The sequence below is a fragment of the Dromaius novaehollandiae genome, chromosome 13 (assembly GCF_036370855.1).
Source record: "Dromaius novaehollandiae isolate bDroNov1 chromosome 13, bDroNov1.hap1, whole genome shotgun sequence".
In the NCBI taxonomy this organism is placed as follows: domain Eukaryota; kingdom Metazoa; phylum Chordata; class Aves; order Casuariiformes; family Dromaiidae; genus Dromaius; species Dromaius novaehollandiae.
The window spans coordinates 6,976,389-6,995,430 of record NC_088110.1 but is presented as its reverse complement, the minus strand read 5'-3'; the positions used below and the strand labels follow the sequence as shown (position 1 = coordinate 6,995,430).

The 19,042-nt window shown below is 36.4% G+C and overlaps 1 long non-coding RNA gene across 1 annotated transcript in view; it reads right to left on the bottom strand.

Annotated features, from left to right (window-relative positions):
- The window catches only part of LOC135329762 (uncharacterized), a 30,440-nt gene that overhangs the window by 8,079 nt on the left and 3,319 nt on the right, over positions 1–19,042 (bottom strand). Inside the window, exons 3-7 of the long non-coding RNA XR_010391394.1 lie at positions 18,884–18,945; positions 17,288–17,367; positions 6,175–6,224; positions 3,657–3,750; positions 3,161–3,239 (exon numbers count right to left, since the gene is read on the bottom strand). This is a non-coding gene — a long non-coding RNA (uncharacterized LOC135329762). The remainder of the gene's footprint in view (positions 1–3,160; positions 3,240–3,656; positions 3,751–6,174; positions 6,225–17,287; positions 17,368–18,883; positions 18,946–19,042) is intronic.

Genomic DNA, 19,042 nt, shown 5'->3' with positions numbered 1-19,042 from the left:
TTTGTTACAGAGTATTTCATTCTAAAAAGCAAGAGTGTGAACTGAGATTAGATTTAAACTGAGTATTTCCAAACATCATGAGAATTCCTCTATCAAATAAATCATTCATCTTAATTATCCTTAATAATTTCCACTTTGCAAATATAAGGTCCGTTAATGCCTTTGGAAGATGAAGATTATGAGAAAGAGACTATATGAGGATAACCATGTCTCATCTTGCAGAATTTTAAACACCTCCTTTTAGATAGTAAATCTAGTGTTAATTAATAGGGGGGCTATAATACTAGATTGCTCAATCTCTCTCTCATGAAACTAGTGTGTAGACTGCTCCCTGATGCAGTATTTGCTGTGCTATTTTATATATTGGTTCCAATTTATAGCAAAACATATTGCTGAAAAATATCATGTAACCTATTTAATAGCCAAGCAAAGAACTATTGTCAAAATTGAATTGCTTTTCATTATTTCAATATGAACTGTATGATTACAACTTAATTTTTTCTTTGAGCACCTCTGAAAATCCCAGCCAAAGTTTTGGACACACATGAGTGCTTCAGGCATTTGGGCTGGAGGGAAAATCCCAGTCCTCAAGGAATATCTGACAACATCAGTCTATGTGCATGTGCATGCACGAAGTCTGTGTCTACAAATGCATAAGTACCCATCGAAATATACCAACACCTTATTTAATTATGGCAGCTGCACACCAAGCTCAGCACTATATTTTCAATAAACTGTCATTAATTTTCTGTAATACATATTTGAATATCCTATCAACTTTTAAAAGCACTTTATCTGAAATTGAGGTATCTGTACAAAAAAATATAGGCAACAGTTCTTTTTAAGGCTCTTGCTACTTCCCATTGCAAGTTCTGTAATCATGCTTTTAAAATGGAACATGTATTAAACTGGATATAGTATTGCCTTAGTATTTTAGTCTGATCTAATTTTTAACTGTTTTTGCTTTAAAACAGTTATATTTCAGTCTTAGGACTAAACTTTGAAAAGTTAGCCTCTAATTTTTTTTTTTATGATATTTAACCATGTAATAGTCATAAAGATGCATTCTTGTTCCTGTTTTGTCACTTACCAAATTTCAACAGTCTTACCAGGCAGAAGTGAAAAAGGATCTTGAACTGACATCTGAATCTCAAATTCTGTGCAGCACTTTAGGTTAGAATTTTTTAGATAGTAAGATATTTTAACACAGTAAGATATTTTAACACTTTATTATGACTTCTTTTATATATATATATATATATATATATATGCATAAAACATTTCTGTATAGGTATATATCACATTTATATACAGTTCTAGCTATAAAAATTGCAGGAGTTTCAGGTTTTGTAAAGCTGCATCTTTTCTGGTGTTTGTGACCCAGTGCAAGTTTCTCTTACATTTCAGTATTATTTTTAAAAAATTAATAATGCACAAACACTTCTTTTTTGTTGTTGTTTTTCCTCAGCTTATCACCACGGAAACTATATAGGAACATAATGATAATATCTGGTTTGTATACAAAAAGGGGAAAGTGAGCCAACATTGAAACAATAATAACACAACAGCTGTACTTCCTTATGAGAAAATCATTAAGCATACAATAGTTAATATTTCTTCCAAATTCTTATTACATTTTATAAAGGCAAATCAGCCACCATGACAAAGTAATTTTATTTAGAATTAAGATCTTTTTAATATTAGAGATTAGAAAGGATCAACAACCACCGTAAGGACAAGAAAATGAAGCCTCCCTCCTTCTTCTCTTAGTGTTTCTTGTGGTTGATATGAAATAAAGATTTTGTTTCAAAACAATCTTGAGGTCCTGGCTTTTAAGTTTTATGTGACTGGCCTTTTTAGACAGTTGATTTTAAACCTAATATTTATTAGCAGTAAATATTTTGAATCTGCTCCTATTGACTAAAATTGCACAGAACCAGTCAGGCCTAAAACAAGCTAAATAGATCCATATTTTGTGAAAAACAAGCAAACAAGAAAAACACAGTTCTTTACAACTGGTAATGCAGATTAATATTTTGATCTCATTATAAAATTCTGTAACAAACTATGACAAAAATAGTACTAGATCTTTACATTATTTATATAAAGGTCTATTACAAGTCATACAGCACTTCTACATCCTTGAATTACAGAATCACAGAACGGTTGAGTTTGGAAGGGGCCTCTGGAGAGCACCTAGTTCAATGGCCCTGCTGAAAGCAGGGTCAGCTAGAGCAGGCTGCTCAGGACCGCGTCCTGTCGGGTTTTCAGCATCTCCAAGGATGGAGACTTCACAGCCTCTCTAGGCAACCTGTGCCAGTGTTTGACAACTCTCACAGGACCTTCAGTTTCACGATTTGTCTGTAGTGCAGTCACTACTGGGCAGTGGCAACAACAGGAGTGTAGTGAACAGCTATTTGTCTCAGAGCACAATATAAAAGCAAGAGTAAATTGGGGCAGAGGACACGAGGAAAAAACATATTCCACAGAAAAATGTGATGTAAACTAATAGCCACACAGTTGGAGGAAAAGATCTTTAGAAGTCTTAAACTTAAAAGGAAAACCTCTCATTTCGCTTCCCTACCCACTACAGCTCCATCTATGCGGTTATAATTAGCTGGAGGAAATGTATACACATTTACCAATCTCCCTTGATGAACATTTTGTTATTCAGGAAAGATAATGGGATTTCCACTGAGTTAGAATAAATCCACACTGCTATGCAGTCTAGAGTAGGGATATCCAAGATAATTCATGAAATAGAAACAGCCTAGTCAAGTAACTTTGTGGCATCTAGCTAGAGCATCCTTCGAATACCGACGCTACACATTTTGCATTTGGGTATCTCTACACTACACTACGACCCGTAGTTCAGTTGAACTCCATTGCACAGAGTATCAGGTTTAGAATGTTTTATATCATAATCTAGCTTACAATGACAGATTCCAGTGATGGGTTTGTAATAGACCTAATACATTTTTCCTTAGGAAATAAAAGCCATAAGCTATAGCATACTTGATAATGCAATTTTCGATCCATTCTACAGTAGTAAATAATAGTCAAAAGATGATCCCAACTGCTTCACAGGTATGCTCATTCAAACAAAATACAAACTAAATACCAAATGATATAGTCAGGAAAAAAAGAAATGCAGTCCTACCTTATATTTCCGAAAAGGAGTGAAACCAAAAAAGCCCAATATCAGCTGCCCATTACAATTGCTATGGCACCTGTCCCCCCTGCAAATGAAGATTAATGTTATACCAAACTGCTCAGATAGCTGGTAGCAATACTTATTTGTATTAAAAAAAAAGAAGAAACAGACCAAGAGCCATGCACATACACAAACAGCCAGTGAAATGTCTGGTTATGGAATAGGTTAATATTGCCCAAAACAACTGAGAGAGAACTCAGTTACAGGGGAAGATAAACATCTTTTTAATCTAGTGGGGAAAGCCATAGCAAGAACCAATTTCAAACAAGACATTAAGCAAATATTTTAATAGTGAGAGTGATTAACCACTTTAACTATTGAAAGGAGTAGATTTTACATCTCTTCATTTCTCCACAGTGAATTTGAAAATCTTACAGAAAAAATATTTTACTCAGCTACTGGGTTCAATACAAGATTGACCAGATGAAATATAATGGCCTACCACAAAGTCTGGAGGTGGCTTAATGCTCCTTTTCTGGACTTCTGTGAGTTAAAGGGCTCTTCTTTTTAAATTCGGACTTTCTGAATTCAGGTACCTATGGAAATTATTCCCACGTTAATACCACGACAAATCATTCTCTCTGTAGATAGCTGAATACTATTAGGCTGAGTTTAAACAAATAGAAAAGGTGCCTCACGTTCAATGGCCTTGAAATGTTAGCAGTTCCCCTGACATACCAACAGAGCCACAATTACGTTCAGTGCAAATCTGAACATAACTTCGGTGTCTCCTCCCATAGGCAGTTTAAGTCTGTTTTTCCATTTTCTTTAAAATAAACCATTAAGTACTCTGCTTGGAAGGCGTTTAAAAAAATAACGGTATTTTAGGCTCCTAATGAGTGGCCCAGTGAAATGGAGTCGACCCCCAAAGACGGGACCGTGATTATCGTCACACGGCGGTTGCTGCTGCGTTAGCTGCGCGAGAGGGAGCTAAGGCTTGCGCTGCACAGCGAGATTCCTCCTCTCTACCTCCACCATCCATCATAGCAGAGTCTACTGGAAAATGGAGTACAAATCATTCCCGGCTTTACAACAGTAAGTTGAGCTAGTTCTGTGCTATATCATTTCTAGAAGTGGATGCCTTTGTTTTGCACCCTAAGGGCTGCTCATATGCATAAATAGCCCCCTTTTTTCTGTTTCTGAATCACAGTGTCCAGCCGATACAAAAAAGATTAGGAGGTATGAGGACTGCACACATTTCCACTGCAGAACAATAACAAGATCTATACTTTGATTTCCTGGGAAATAAAAATTGTAGCTATACTTCCTGTCAGCCCATTCCTTTGAACATGTTCTCTTCATAATTTGGATTTTGAATCTCGTTTAAATGGCAGTTAAAAATTGTATGTGGCAGTACACAATGAAATTTAGCTTGACAGTTTGGACATCAAAACTAAAAATAAATGACTTCACATCCAAATAATAAGTAATAACAATGTTAGCCTGCATAAGAATAGCAGGACTGGATTCAAATACAATATTAATTTTGGGGATATGAGTGACTAGGGAGAGACAGAGGCAAAGAAACAAATCCTTCATATAGCAATAGTCTCTTCTTATCCCCCAGGCAACTGGCTGCCTTTCACCTCAGCGGCAGAGCAATTATGTGGCATAATGACTGCAGTGCAAATAAGCAGAGAGATTTTATTAAACCAAATGAGCAAATCATCTGCGTATTATTGCGATTTGATTGACAGTGACAAGTGTCGAGCAGACACGGATGTGAATATGATAAAGAAGCTTGCAGGAAAGCTCTTGATAATGTTACTCTTGATAAAGTTGCTCGGCAAACCTCTCTAAGTAAATAAAGGGGAAAGAAGATGATGCATATTAATTCACATAGTTTGCAACCTGCCACAGGACTAGAGGAAAAGTTGCAATAGGTTCAGCACATGGCATTTCATATGAATTCTAAAATTGCATTTATGAGTCTCATAGACTTTACAATAATATATTAATATTAAAAGTAAAGGTCATTCCACATAACAGTTAAGCTGCCTGAGCTTCAACCTTTATATCAATAACAGACTCCGGCTGGGGGCAAGAGGAGGAAGAAAACAAGCACGAATGATCTGAATAATGTAAAATGTTGCTTTGAGAGATCGCTGCCTTTTGCTGGGATGTCCGTCTACACACTTGTACGTTCAGTGGACAATTACATTTCTGACAGGCCTGCCACCAGAATGATTAAATCGATACCTTTCATACCGTTGTATAGGGGAAGGCGATTAATTGCCGTGGGCCTCGAGGCGCTCCCATAATCCGCGGTTACATTAATGGCTCCCTTCTGACATCGGGGTGGCACAGACGCCAAAGCTTCGCCCAGGCGCAGGCAGCACGAAGCTCCCCATAATGACTTCTGTCAGAGGGGATGGATTAACCGAGGTGCCCGGGAAGCCTTGACAGCAATGCCCACGCAAGGAAGGGAAGGCACCACTTACAAAATCACCTGGACTGCAACAGCGCTAACGTCGTGAATGAATTTGGTCTTACAAGTTTAAGTTGTTTTACTGGTTGAACCGTATGATAATTAACTCTCTTTCCTCCCCTCCTTCAAATTTCTGCTTTTTTTTTTTTTTTTTAATTTGATGGGGAACAAGCAGGAGCATTATGCCACGCTTTGGTTAACATTCTCCTGCCATCAAGTACAATCAAGTTGAAGATTTTCACCCTTTGAGAAAGAATTATATTTGAGAGGAAATGTTCTTGTCATATAGAGTACGCTGTAAAATGTGGAAAGCATTTTGGATTTATGTTTTAATGCTGATTTGAATATCTGTTTGGACACATTTCAAAGAGACCAATTTTGCAAGGTTCTGCATACTCTGAGCTGATTCCTGCAAAGCGTGTGCTTAACTTTAACCATGCAAGTAAACTTCAGCAGAGGCATTCAAGCGCTGACATGCTCAGAATAATTGAGGCTTGATAAAAAACACCTAATCCCTCTGTAAGTTACTTACATGAAAGACATGTCAAGGAAATATTTTCCACAGTGCGAGCCCTCCAAACTCTGATGAACAGTCCATGGGGAATGAATAAAAAAATACAATAGAGCAATAAATACTTAGTACAAAATCCATTCGTTACAACAGCTGTAACACTGTACTTATACAAGTATTTAAATTTATCATTTAAACACTTCAGAATACATTAGTTGTGCAAAAGAAGAACTAGAGTATTTAGTGAAATAAGTTACTGTACTCAGCTAGTCCGGTTGTTGGAAATTCATTAGTAGTTCTGTGGATATGAAAACCAGAACGAATTTCATACAGATGCAGGTTTTCCACAGTTTTAATAGAGTAAATTGTTGCAAAAATATAAACAACACTATCTACACACCAGGAAAAACTGCCAGAATAAGAAAGAATTTCCTATGCAAATGGTCCTTTATGTTGTTTTTATAGTTTGAATATCATATTTTTTCTTACCTAAACAGGTTTAAGAAATAGTGTAATGTACAAAATTTTAGAGTGCCTAATATTCTGCAAAGCATATCCAAGCCAATATACTCTGATAGTTACATATAACAGTAAATACTCTGCTTACCAGATTCTGATCATCTTCAAAACCTATTTACTAATATTCAGTATTTTTAACCACAAACAGTTAAACAGATTTCTATAACAATATGTCAATTAAAATCCAAACTAATCCTGAAAAACTTCATTTTCCTCCAGAAGGGAATCTGAAATTTTACAAATAAGTTCATTTTTAGGTTTTAAGATTTAAATAAAGAGTAAACTATTCCTGTGTTTAAAGTAAGTATTGATGAATTAAACTCATTTTATGAATTTTCTTAAGGTCCCGGTGAGTCTTCTGGTGTATACTATAATCATGTTACTGCTCCTACAAAAATACAACATATTATGCTCTAAAATGTGAACTTTTTAAAGAGACAATTTAGAACCTATAGCCATTAGAAACAAACATATTAATCACATTTTAAAAGTTAATTGACACAGTGCTGTTTTCTGAGACACTAGAAAATAGAATTGAGAAAATAGAGTTAATCTCTGTTCATCTTACTGAGCTGCTGCTAACTGTATGCCCAACAACTTATTGGAAGTTACTACTGAAATTTCATGAAGTCTGGTAATTTAGGAAAACATCACACTAACATGTTCACCTACTGCCATCACAATGTAAGGGGGATATTAGGCTAGAGTACTAGAAAGTTTCAAGACTTGGCCAACCATTGAAAAAACAAGAAATAAAAATTCAATATATATAACCAGAAATAACCAGTCACGATGTTTCTCTGCAATAATGCTTCAAGTCACAATTACAACCTAAACAATGTTTAAACAATCATGCCAAGACTAATTAAGTTTTTAATAAATGTCAAATAACAAGCATCTTTGGATGCTCTGGTTTTTAACCTTAGTTCTGAAAAATTAAACTGATTTGCTCAAGAAGCAATAATAATTAAGGACTTTTACTGTAAGAAAACACTAATGTCAATGTTAACTTTCACACTGGGTATTCCCCCCTTTGCTCAGTGGAGTATTTAAGCACGTACTGAGGACAAAGCATGTGGGTCGCATTATTCCAAATCAGAACTTCCACTGTTCTAGCAAACCTGAAGGATAAGAACAATCAAAGGCTAAAGAAAAACATGTTATGGGCTATATGATTGCATAAAAAGAGTTGACGTGTAGAGATCAAAAGCATACAGTATATCGCTGCACATCTCAGTAAACATGCAGCAAAAACCTCACCACTTGCCAATGCATCTGGCCCTAGATTCTCACTTTTTTAATTAAGGAAAAGCTTTCATTGTTCTGGCATTCTTACAAAGCTTATTTAGAAGCCTCAGCAATCAATGCAGTAATATTGGCCTTTGTTGTTGTTACTGTTACTAAACCAAATAGGCTAGGGATATGTTTTATCACACTTCCCTTACCTCACTTATCTTTCAAAAACAAAAGATAATGATTAAATTAGATGTGAACTGAAGGCAGCAAGTTTACTCTTAAAACCCCAAATAGTATAGATAACTGTTTAGAGTGTTTTCTTTTACCACACAAGTTTATATTGATATTAAATATTTAACTTAGAATAAACCTATTACGAGAAGCAGCCTACCTTTAAGATTAAACAATAGCTCTTTCTTTTTCTATTGTAAAGTCATCACTGCATTGGGTAAGTTCTTACTTTGTCACAACAAGCCAAATTTTGTTGGTTTTTAAAGCCAGGTTCTGTTCAGCTGAATAGGTTGCATCCTCATTTACTTGTGCTTTTCAAAAATTCTGAGAAAAGTGTAGTGAAAAAAGGTACTCAGTTGTCTTTAGGCAGAACTATATGTTGAAATGTGATCATTGGGGCTGATTCAGTTTCTCTAGTCGTTTCAGTAACAGTAGTACAGCATATAACAGTTTCACCTGTAAATAGAAGAACTTTCTACCAGAAGAAAAGCTTTAGGTAGCAAAATTATATTTGAATGGACTTGTTTCTTACCATGAAGGCTGAGGCTGCTCTAACTCGCAATTTGAAGACCAATCTTGGTCACAAGAGGATGGAAATGTAAATATATTTCAAAGTATTTTTTCATCACACTATCCAAACTTAGGATCACATGCTGTCAAGTCATAGCCTGCAGCCCATAAGCATATGTCAGTCTTTGTCATTTTACTCTATGCATTGTAAGAACTAAATGTGATGCATCAATAATAATTTGACACATTAAAAATTACATAGAACCTTTCAAACAAAATGGATCCAATGCTCTTCAGAAATAACGAGAAATTACATGTACGGGGTACTGATATGATTCCCCCTTTGGGAAAGAACATAGCATTTGTTAAACTAGGCAACATTTTAGGATTAAAAAAAGTGTCAATTAAAATTATAGGACATTTTAGCCAAGTATATTTCACCTCTGTTGTGAACTTTAGCTCCCCCCCACCTCCAGATAGTCCAATAGGATTTCTAATGATGAGAAGTCATGATTAGTTTCTGTTCCACATGAAAAACAGAAAATGTAAAAGCAAAGTGCTGGGTCAGTGATTCACTGCTAGCTCAGAGGGTAAACCGATACCTCCTTGGAGGTATCCCATTCATAACTGATCTGGTCTGACCCTGTTAGCTTAGGAGCTCTGACAAAATCACTGCCCGAGGTGAGGTGGTATGGCTGGAGGCCATAAGGAAATGTGTGAACAGTGCAGGCATTCCAGTTAGGCTGCAAAATCCTGAATGAACTCCGAAAGAAAGATTACCTTTCTGAAACTGCTAATGCAGAGGTCACAGTCAATTTGGAAACTTAATCAAATTGGAATAAATCCCACACAACATAGAGCAGTTTGTAAAAACTAAAGGCAGATTTTGTTTTAGCCCTTTCATTCTTTCCATTTAAATACATCTTAGATGTAGAAGGCCTTAAAAAAAATCAAATACATTAGCTGCTCTGCTAGAATCTATCAACTATTTTGGTACATCCTCTGAGACTGACACTAATAAACTTTAATAACGTTTTTTTTATTGTAGAGAAGAAAACATAGGGTTATTACACAGAACTTCTGAGAAAGTAGGAAAGCTAAGAACTCAGACTGCACAGAATACAGAAGACAACAAAGTAAAATTAACTAACATTTGGGAAAAACTAGGGAAACAGGGGAAAATGTGACACAAAATGACAAGAAAAAATACATAGAGTCATAGGATGGACATTCATAATCAATATTCTGCCTCCAACAAAAAGGGAGAATGCTCTGAGAGAGGAGAAGCCAAAACAGGTAAAGTGGTTGTGTCTAAATCTCAACACAGGGTCCAAACTGGAACACAGTAGTGCCCCTTCTGCATCTCTCTGCCCTGGTCCCCCCACTCCCCTCCCCAAGTTATCTAGATTACGGGATGACTTCCCAGATATGCTTATCCTATTTATTTATTAGATAATTTCATGTCAATGTATTAAACTTGTGTTCCATACCAAAACCCTCGCTGCTATCGACAATATTTCAGAAGGATTGCAGTAGGAGGTTGACAATAACAGCAGAAGGGGATTTTTTTTCTTCTTTTAAATCAAGCACTCAGAAGGAGAAAAACATGTCTCCAAACCAATGAACATGCAATTCTACTAAAACCAGCATATGCTTAGCCAGTGGATGCATTTCTGTTGCTTACGGTGGCACCAGAAGTTACATATTGTATTTTTCACTCTCTCCAGCGGTAATTTCCTGGTCATTTACCTCCTCAGTAATAATGTTTAGCTGAGTAAAATAATGCTTTAGGCTTTAAGTCTTAAAGGTTCTTCCCCCTTTGCCCCCCTCAGTACGATGACTGATTTTAGCCCTTTAGAAAAATAAGCTTACTTATGAGACATTAGTGGCATTATTGCCTCCTTTAATATTCGTGACAGTCTCCAGCAAATGTATCACAAGTTGGCATTTATTAGTGCTAGGCACAAGTAAGGGGCATGTTATTTGATTTGAATAACAGCTTGGAGCTACAGTTTGAGTCCAGAAATATATTAGTCAGAAACAATCTCATTTAATAACACAGAAACTAATAAAAGAAAAGTATTCCAACTGATTCAAAATTGAATTTATGAATATTGCTTAGCAGGATTAATGATCAAAAACCAAACCTGTTTGTCATGTTATAACAGACTTTTCTATTTAAATGCAAAACTAGAAGTCAATGAGTCCAATGGATTGTATATTGCTTTGAAGAAAACCAGTTCATTTTACACATATGCTTTGAAATTGGCAATAAACTTTAATTACAGGGTCAGATAATCAAATTATAATCAAATAGCCTCACATAAAATCTATGTTTGAAATTAATGAGATACAATTCTACCAGTCTGTAATATTGTACCTCTGAAACTTACTAAAAGACATTTCATTTTCATTTAAAAGTCACCTTAAGGACTTTCCCCTCAATTTCTTCTGCATAGCTCCATTTTATTTGGAATGTCTCATTTTTAGACCACACAGTTCTAAAGATTTTTGCATATGGAAAAATCATTTGTTATTCCATAGGTTTTTTTTATTGATAATAAGAATTTTAATGTAATGATATTAGAAATCTTTCAAGTATATGCATATTTATAACTTCCATTGTTAGAAAAAACTGCACTTCAAATAATAAAGCTGCATAGTTGTTCAAGTGCACACACTTACTAAAATTTTCATTTAAGATGAAATTCTGGATGACTGATCTCAACTTGCAAGTGCAAACATATATGTTAATGTACACTACTGCATAATCTATTTCTTTTCTAGGATATACAACCATGATAATTTCTCCCTAAATGTCCTACCTTATTTGGAAGAAGAAATAAATCTTATATTCAAGACAAAAGATAGAAAGAATAAAACCAAACCCTTCTCTGGCTTTCTTAAAGATTTGCTATGTGGCCTCAGGCAGGGCACGTTTATTTTACAGCTAAGCTTTCTCAAGTCTAAAATGGCAGTTACAGCTTCATACAACTTCATTGGATTTATCACAGGACCTTATTAATTGTACTGATTATCAAACTGAAGATGCAACATTTCATGATAGAAAATGTCAAACTCTAAAGTGCATTTTTAAATGTGCAGCTATGAAAGTGCAGAAAATGACAAATACTTGAAAAACAAACATTCTATTCACTAGCAATATAAGCACTTGATAGCACTCAATGTAATTTTAAAAAACCTATCCCAAAATTTAAAAACCTCATATCAGAAAGTACAGTTGTAAAATTTTACTACTAAGTAAAATACTTGGAAGCAAGTGGTTTGTTTAAATCAAACTAAGTTATTCCATGGTAAGAAATAATAACTTTAAAATAACTATATAACACAACTAATCATCTACTTAGATAAACTGCAGCAAGGAAAACTAGATCTGTTGCACAAGAAAGTCAGTATTCAATAAAATTGGATGTGAATTTACAAAACGGTAGCTACTTATCACACCCCAGTTTGGCCTTAATAGGGCACTATAGTATCCCTAACCTCCTCGATAGTCCATGGAGGGGATTTTCCAGATCTCAGGTGGACCGTGTTTGGGCCTAGCTCCCTATGCAAATGCTTGTACTGCACACTAAACATGAAGCAGCTTCCTTATTCTCTTGTGTAACTCATCACACGCTCACTGCACTTGAGACTGTTTAGATCGAGCCCTCCTGCGGAGATGTACCATACAGCGTATTTCACAGGAGACCCTGCTGAGCAGTAATAGCTTCTCATACAAACAGTAAACAGGGTCAATTAACGTGCAACTTTTCCGATATCCTAGCAGGTATACCAGGCTCAAAGCGGGGAGGCTACAAGGAAAATAATTCCAGAGCAGCAACTTAAAGATACAGACACATGCAGGAGATACCCTGGAGTTAGCCAGTGCGTGAATGCCTGCCACACAGCTGCTCCTTGGTAACTGTCCATATTAATTCTGTGACCCCATGATAAATGCATCCTAAACGATGGAAGTGCATGCCAGGTTCGTTAGGACAGAGGGGGAAGAGCTAGGCAGCACTTCATGGCATCAGTCAACAACTGGAATGCACGTGTTTGTAAGGAACGTGGCACCTCGCTGACATTGCCCTCCTCAGCTGCAGACCCGCGCTTGCAGTCCACCACCCCCGGCCAGACAGCCCTTCGCAGTCGAGTGCAGTTGCCCTTTTGCGTCTCGCACATGGAATTCAAAGCAGAAGGACAGCAGTGCTGCTCTGCAATAACATGAGCTGCAAAGGAAGCTGATTAACGGATCTACAGGTGTGGGATAGTTGGTGTGTCTTTCGGTAGGTAGTAAGTTACTTCCATTCACCAAGAGGTAAGACCATTCACACAGCTTCTTAGCACAGAGCAGCATCTAATCACACGTCCATGCCCTAAAACAACTCTCTTCAATATTGGCCTCTTTTCTGAGGATACAAATGAACCTTTAGAAAGTTGAAGGAAAATCACAAAAATTGTCGTCAATTCTTCAGTGCAAGAAGCAACAAAAGTTTGAGCATTCTAATTATAATGGAGATTTTAAAAGATAATTTTCACTAGTAAAACTTCTCAAATCATTAATATTCCTGATCATTAAAGGCCATACACTAAAATGTTCAGTACTGAAATGGGTTAGGAGACTTTGTTGTTTGTAGTTCAGCCTTCTTGCCTGTCCCAGATTATGCTCGAGAAGACGCGTCGCATTTGGAATCATCTTGTGAAGTCCTAAGCCACAGGAATCCCCTAACCTCATTTGGGAAATTAATCTGTAACTTCATACATCTCACTGTCAGAAAGTTTTTCTTGATGTTCAATCAAACACTGTCTTTCATGAGTGCGATCTACTTCCTCCCAGTCTTATCACTTTAGAGCAGCCTAAAAAAACTTCATCTCTGTTTGCACTGTTCAAATATTAGCTCCCACACAGCTATCATTTAGGCAAGTTACGCTGGCTAATACATTAAAGTCAACTACAAAAGAACCACAAAGCAAAAACTATGTTTTGTTAAAAGCAGAACTTTCTTCTGTTTGCTGCAAAGCAAAGTTGAAAATTTTCATGTTTTACATGGAATCTCTGCCTGCCAGAGATACAAATGTCTCATAGTTTCAGACATAAGAACCTCCTGTTTCCCTCCTTTTTTCTCTACATATATTTTGCCAGAAAAGAGAAATTACAGTTAAACTTTTGTTTGTAATATAGAATCTTACATTTGACTGGAAAAGAGTGATGAGCACACATGCATGCTAGAATTTGGTTTCCACTACAGTATTAGTATAAATTCAAAGAAATACCAAGCCCAAGCATGCAACTGCTTTAATTCTGTGTGAATTTTGTACATCGTGATTCTTTTTTCCCTCCCCTGTAATATTTTATAGATATACACGTACATACACACGCACATTTCCCCCTCTCTGTGTTTTATTTCTTTGCAGAGGACAGAAGCCAAGCAGGGCAAACAGGCTTTATCTAGTAAGCAGCTAGAAAGCTGCAAGCGGCTTTAACTGAACTTGACATGTGAGTACTTTAAGGCAGCAGGTCATGGGAGCAGATGAAAGAGCAGAAAAGAGTCGATGACTGACCCTGCTTGTGACAGACATTTATACACCCATTTGTACAGCAGCAATTCAGCAGACACTTTACAGAGGAACATGGAGTGAAGATCCAATCATGAAATAGCTTAAATGCCAAGGCCTTAAGCAGTCTCTTCAGAGGGATGCTTTGCACTCTGCCGGTGACAAGGCAGACTGATTTGAATCACATTGGTTAAAGCATGAATTTTGATCATGATTTAAATCAGCAAGGTACCTTGAGAAATAGAAGTTTTCTTACTTTTTCAAGTCCACACCGATTTCTCAGTTTTCAGTGATCACTGAAATTAACCAATTTGGTAGCATAATTTAGCATGAAAATCAAGGTTACCACACACAGAGTAGGAACAACGGTTTAGGACATACGGAATTCTCACAAAACTAAAGCCGGAGAAAAGAATTGCCGAGACCGCTTCTGTATCCTGGTGATCAGGTGAAATTGCAGCTCTTTTCAGTGACTGACACTCAGCCTGGAGGTTACTGGCAACCCACTGTTTGCTAGTTGAAGCATGCAGACATGTTGATTTTGTACAAAATTTCTTTAGCTTCAAGGTTTTGTTTTTTTCACCACCCTCCTTTCACCACCCTTTCACAAAACAAACATATGTTTTGGCGAGGAATCTGAATTCCTTTTCTATGAATGCAACACCAAGCTGCTACTGCTGGATCTACTGTTACCCCATTTTTGACATGAGTTTTGGAAAGAAAGAAACCCAACAGCCAGAAGTTTACTAAGATTAGCTTTGTTTCCATTTGAAAACACACAGATGTTGAAATCTGGTGTTTGTTTCCTTTAATCCTGTATATTTATAAAGAATGTACAAACTTTTTGAACACGCAGACAGAAATAGTTTCTTTGCTCCTTGCTTCAAAATCTTTGTTAGTCAGCATATCATACAATCATTATAGTGAGGCTATTTTACTGAAAATCCTGTTATCACATATTCTCTATGAACAACTCTGGATAAAGTCCTGGGACCCCATATACCCTATTCATCACTTCTTACATATGTATCAGTATTTTATTGGGTTCCTCAAATGAGTCCTGCTTTTCTTTCTCCTGGAATTATAAAATCATGTTTGGAGAAGTTATAAAAAGGAGACTTAAATGTCCTTACCTCCTAGAATTTTTTTTTCCAGAAATAAATATGAATATTTTTGTCTACAGGATTTCCACATCATCCAAATTCTCTTTTTTTTTTTAATCATTTTTGGGAACTTCATACATGAGAATTAGTGTTGATCTTAGTTCACTGCCAAGCACCAAATAAAATCCTTGAAGGTATTCACAAAGGCTACACTCAGCCTAGTGAGTCTAATCTCTCTTGATTCCTTCTCCCTCAAGGGAGAGAAATGAGCGCACCCAAAATGTGCTCCATGAATGCTTGGTTAAATTTCTGATGTAAGTCACTTTGCAAAGGAACTCTTCTTTCTCTACAGAATAGCGAGACAAACTGCATTAGTTTAACTACTTTTGTGAATACTCCTTCATTTGCATTCTCACTGCTCTGTAAATCATCTGTAGGTACTGGGCTGTGCTGAGTTTCCAGATTTTAATGAAACTTTTCTATAATTTTCTTCTGATTTGGGTGCATACAATTATTGTGATCTCTAGAATTGGACAAATTGAAAATTTGAAAGCAATTTAAATCTTCTACTTCAGCCCAAGTGCAACCAGCTTCACCATTTAAGTCAGCCTCTTGGTTTCTTACAGGTTGTTTTGTGAAATTGTCCATAGTTGCTAGATTGCCAGAACGTGACTCAGGCCCAAATACAATGTGCAAAATGCCAAGGTTCCTGCAGTCTAGTAGTTTAAAAGTCATGATGTTACCTGCTTTTTCTCAAAAAATTAGGTACAACTTGATGTTACATGTACCCATCATTGAGACACCCATAGAAGAGGCCCAGCGAGGATAATTAAAAGGAGCCCACACTTAGAAGGGCCATTGTGAATAAAAAGCTTTTACTGTGATAACTCAAAAAGATACTACACTATAAAGTAAGCAGTTTATCAGCTGCTTTTTCCTATATAGCACAGATTTCAAGAATCTGCCTTCAGTTTCAACAACTCTGGGGACTAGAAGAAATAGAAAAGGCTATTTTTTCCCCAAGTTCACTCATTCCTTTAAGCAATCAATTCCCTGCTGTCCTGTTTATGGAAATATTTGCAACTAGCAATCAAAATGCCATACGAATGCAACATTAGCATTATCATGCTTGTGTTCAAAGTCTGTGGCACAGTGTGGTAGATCTGTAATTGCCTGGCAAGTTTCCTTCAGAATTCCTGAATCTATAGAATCATTGAATGAGATGCGTGGTCTATCCTGATCATAAATTCCCAACTAAGAAAATATTCTGTAACCATAGCCATGACTTACTTTTGCAATAATTTGTCTTTGGAGAACTTCTTACCCCCACCCCTTCTTACCCCATCCTCCCCCTGACCTCCCACCCTGGTAATAAGCTAGCAATATCTCAAACCCTTTGTGTTCCTGTGTCAACACTACCCCCAAACTATAAGTGTTAGCAGCTGTGCACAATATGAAAGGGTTTTTGAAACACAGGGAGACTAAAACAGGAGCAATCACAAGAGTCTCTTTGACTCTCAAAATGCTAAATCACATGCTGCTGATCACTGAAATGGTTTCCTTTCTTTACCCAACTTATGTAGTGGTTTTGCTGTTTTGGCCAACCTACAAATGAACCTTTTGTAATAGGAGGCCTAAAATCTCTGAACATATGTGAGCATCCAAAGAGTTTGCAAGTTTTGGACAGCCTCAGCTTTCTTTTTGTCATGAAAATTTTCCCCTCACTGATTGTATATTCAAAATAATTTACTTGCTTTTAAAACTATTCATATTTCTTTGGATTAAACTTCAGATTAATACTGTAATGTTACCATATTTATAAATGTATTCTTGCTCATCAAGATTGTGCATGCATCAAAATACATTATAGGTAGGCTGAAAGAGACAGAGTGCAATACTGTTCTATACGCCTATAAAACATGGTGATGCTCACACCAGCACAAGCCAAAAAGCCGTCACTTAAAATTATCACAGACCTTGTCCATCTCTATAAGCAGGCACTTTCCTGTCTTCCACATTTTCTTCAGTTTGCCAAAGTCTTTTTTTACAGTCCACTCTGGAAAAAACAGGAGAAACTTGTCACACCATTAAGGATATCATCTACTCATGTCAAAAAGAGCCTTCAAAATTATTTTACTGAATTTTTTATAGTTCGCCAAATATCTAGCACTCTAATCTTTTCGTCGGTTGAGTTGTAGGCCAGGCCAAAGGCATGGCTGCATGCTTTTTATGCCTCCCTGATTCATTTGCTCTAAGGATCATAAAGAACTTCCCCTTCCCCCTAATGGCTGAGATAACTGCAGCAGCAACTGTTTCTCCCATATTTTCAATATTGTGTTAGATCAATGATTGGACTTGTTGACTTGGAACACTACTCTTAATTCTTAACCAGAGAGTTTCTTATATAATTTTGCTGTTCTTCATTTAAGTGGGGAGCAATTCATTGAAACTAGTCCAGAGATACATTTTTTGTGCTCACCTTCAACTCCCTTTTCTTTACAATGGTTTCCTAGAGCAGCATCTGCTAGAGCTGCTGCTTCACATTTTGCAACTGTTGTTTCCTTCCTTAACTCTTCCTACTTGTCACAGACATTCAGGGAACAAACGGAGATTCATTCCAGTTCCAGATTCACAAGAACATTAGCAAATAATAGTTTTGACATACACACAGGCTACCGGAGGGTACTATCACCTGCTCCACAGTAATCATCTGTGTGCATTCTCTTATTGTACACTACCTTGCTGTAAATACGAAGTACCTTGCTCTTGAGGTATTGAGAAGTAAGCAACTTAAATTTAGCCTCAGGAGGTAGCTGCTGCTAAGATCTTTGCAACTGCATGGAGAACTGCTGTGACAATGCAAACAAAATGCAGAGAAAGCATTCATTCACTTTGTGTAAGCTTCATTTCAGAAGAAAATTTCCAGAGTCTGAATTTGTAGGATATTTTTTTGTGCCATTTATTAAAAAGTTATCAGCTATTATAAAAAAAATCAAATAATTATTTATTTATGCTTTATTTCAATTACTTAGACTTCCTTTTCTGATTAGAAAGCCCAGTGTTTAAACTTAGTAATCAGAGAGTTGTCACATTCTTTAATAACCCTCTCCACTTCAGATCAATGGTTCTGTTCAGATTCTTATAACTTTTTAACATTTTTGCTTATGTTCAAACAAATGCCTACTATTCTATGCACTTCTTAGCTACTAGTGTGCAGTCAGTAGCCAAACTCTCATTAGTATTAATTAACTATTCATATGCCAAAACTGTGGGACTGATCTCTGTACCTCCAGGCTTTGTCCTCTCAACTTCACTTGTCTGCTTGCTGAACTTAAGTGTGAGACCCTCAGTAAACCATGTCAATGCTTCGTCTTGGCCCACCTTTAGTCCTCCTTTTTATTGTTATTTTTTGTACTTAACTATTTCCCTATTTTTTGCATTACTGCCTACTTTTCCTTGTTTTATAAGTGAAGATCTTGCCTTTTTGTTTTTTTTAAACTTATTTAAGATTAATTATTCAATAGATTAGAATCAATTTCTCATCAGACAGTAATAGATGAATAAAAACATACCTGCACTTAGGTATTGCTTAGCATCATTTTCCTCACAAGTGGCTGTTTTCTCTTCTGGTTGACTGTTCCCAAGAAATGCAAGACCTAAGTTAAATTCCAGTTTGTATTTGGATGACAAATACATGCCATTTGAAATAGCACTAGTTCAGTAATGTAACC